At 34.4% G+C, this 2,927-nt stretch overlaps 1 pseudogene; it reads left to right on the forward strand.

Annotated features, from left to right (window-relative positions):
* Nucleotides 1-2,262: 2,262 nt before the first annotated feature.
* LOC102978075 (PRELI domain containing protein 3B-like) lies at nt 2,263-2,927 on the forward strand (annotated as a pseudogene).

Below are 2,927 nucleotides of genomic sequence, written 5' to 3' on the forward strand. Positions count from 1 at the left end.
ATAATGTAGCACCATCTATCTCCACCGATGGAATTATCAATTTCTTTTTCAATAAAAAAGCTGAGAATACAGTTTTAAAAGTCCATTTTAACCCAATGTTTGTAAAGAGGTTTTAGCTTAATCCTATACTCTTCTTACAGATTCCTATTACTCTTCTGTATTTGGCTTTTAAATTCTTCTTTTAAAACATATTTCCCCCTAATATAATACATACTGAGTTCTCTTTCTTTCTTTCTTTTCCTTCTTTCTGTCTTTCTTTCTTTTTTTCTTTCTTAAATACTATGAAATACAAAGAAGAAGAAATGTGCCATAATCTCCTAGCCCAGATAACCCCTATTAATATTTTCTTTTGGAAAAAAATAAAAGTAATACTTATAAGACTGAAACATTCTAATGGGACAGAGTATAGATATTATTTTTGAATTTAAGCACATTGGAATGATCTGCATGTTAAGACACCATTATTCAGATATCTCCTATTTTCTTCCTTAAATTATTCTCACAATTATTTGTGATTCTACATCCATAATTTGTCATTTAAAGACCTACATCTCTCTTGAGCTATCTTCAATTTCAGAACATATACATATATATCCATTTCAACAGATGTTGATATTTTAGTTAATTGTATACTCTAAAGCAAAACACAGATACATAAAGTATATTTTTTAACTTTTTATTTTATATTGGAGTACAGTTGATTAACAATGTTGTTATACATAAAATATATTTTTAAAAGTAAGTTTTTATCCAACCCAGACCCCTATTTCTCCAGTCTCCCTGTCCAAACCCACATGTTATGAGGCTCTTTTAAAGAAATAAGTGTAGCTATCGATCTACCTATCTATTCATCCACTCACAGAAGTATATGTGCATATCTATGCATGTATACATACATACGTATAAATGTGTCCATATACATGTTTGTATTTATATATGTTTACTACATTCTTTTCATTTATACAAACAGAAGCATACCATACCCAATGGTATGATTCTGTTTGTACAGATAGATCATATCTGTTTTTACAGATAGATCATACAAATAGATCATAAAGCATCTTAGAAGAATATAATGCTATGGAGAAATATATAGCAAAAATAGGGAATGAACTGAAATTGGAACATCTTTGAACATTCCTTTGCATACTTAAATTATATCTATATCTATATGGTATATCTATATTATAAAGTATGTCTATAAAATAAAATTCTGGAAATGGGACTCTGAGGCAAAAGAATATGAACTTTTAAATTTTTGATAGAGATTACCAATTTGCCATCTATAGAAATCATAACAATTCAACCTCATATCCATAGAAAATATCTGTTTTTCCACACTCCCCCAACAGTGTGAATTAGCAAACTTTTTTTATATTTGTCCTTCTGATAGCCTAAAAATGGCAAGTGTTGTTTCAATTTGAATTTCGATGATGCAGAACATGTTTTACTATGTTTATAAGCCAGCCATGTATCTTTATCTGAGAACTTCTCCTTCCAGTCTACAACCCGCTTTGGTAATGTGTTGCTGGGCGGTAGTTTGTATATTTGTAAATATTTACATGGAAGAAAATTAGCCCTTTGACTTTTCATGTGGGTTGTAAAGTTATTCTAGTCACTACAACACCAGATTCTTATTTATTTCTGTGTTTATGTTCCATGTATTCTTCCATGCAAAAAGTTTTAAAGTTTATGTATGAAAATTTATCAAATTGTTAGGTTACTACTTTTTAGGTTTTGTGTCAAAATTCTAAACACGTTCTACTGTGTTTTCTTGTTGTACTGTTACATTTTTGGTTTTTATTTTAAATCTTGAATCCACCTAAAATTTATATCACCATCCCCCAGGAGTAAGGGAGAAATCCAGTTTCCCTCCCTCCCAAATGGCTAGCTAGCTCACTCTAACGCAAGAAATATTAACCAAACGCATAATCATCGGTAAGCTTACTCTATTCTGGCACAGTGTAGGCTCTCATAAACATTTGTTGAATGAATATTTAGATAGTCATTTACTCATTCATTCTTTCTACAAATATGCATTGAGTACCTACTATATGTGAACACTATGCTAGATCTTGCATGTAACAGTAGTGACTCAGAACCTGTCCAGGAAGCTTGCAGTCTAGAGGTAAAGACAGGCATTAAATAAGTAATCATATAACAATTATTTTGGACAAGATAACCTAAGATTCCTCTTGCTGTGAACACCCAAACTTGCTAGAAGAAATATGGTATCTTTTAAAATGCAGAGTTGGCGGCTGAGGGGCGGGGCGGGGGCAAGAGTGGCTTCTTCGCTTCATTGTGCCCTAGCGACGCCGGGACACCGCGCCGGCCGCCGGCACCATGCAGATCAGGACTTCGGAGCACGTCTTTGACCACCCATGGGAAACTGTTACAACAGCTGCAATGCAGAAATACCCAAACCCTATGAACCCGAGTGTGGTTGGAGTCGATGCATTGGACATACACATAGATCCCTCTGGAAAGCTGCACAGCCATAGACTTCTCAGCACAGAGTGGGGACGGCCTTCCATTGTGAAATCTCTTATTGGTGCAGCAAGAACCAAAACATATGTGCAAGAACATTCTGTAGTGGATCCCGTAGAGAAAACAATGGAAATTAAATCTACTAATATTTCATTTACAAATATGGTTTCAGTAGATAAGAGACATATACAAACCACTGCCTCAAGACCCAGAAAAAACTGTTTTGACTCAAGAAGCCATAATTACCGTGAAAGGAGTCAGTCTCAGCAGTTAACCTCGAAGGACTGATGGCAAGTATGATACCGTCAAATGCTAATAAAGGCCGAGAAGCAATGGAGTGGGTAATACATAAATTAAATGCTGAAATTGAGGGATTGACGGCTTCGGCAAGAGGGAGCATAAGCATACCAACAGCGACAGCAGCATTTGTGAAAAAATGA

This window comes from Physeter macrocephalus, chromosome 11 (genome assembly GCF_002837175.3).
Source record: "Physeter macrocephalus isolate SW-GA chromosome 11, ASM283717v5, whole genome shotgun sequence".
Lineage (NCBI taxonomy): Eukaryota > Metazoa > Chordata > Mammalia > Artiodactyla > Physeteridae > Physeter > Physeter macrocephalus.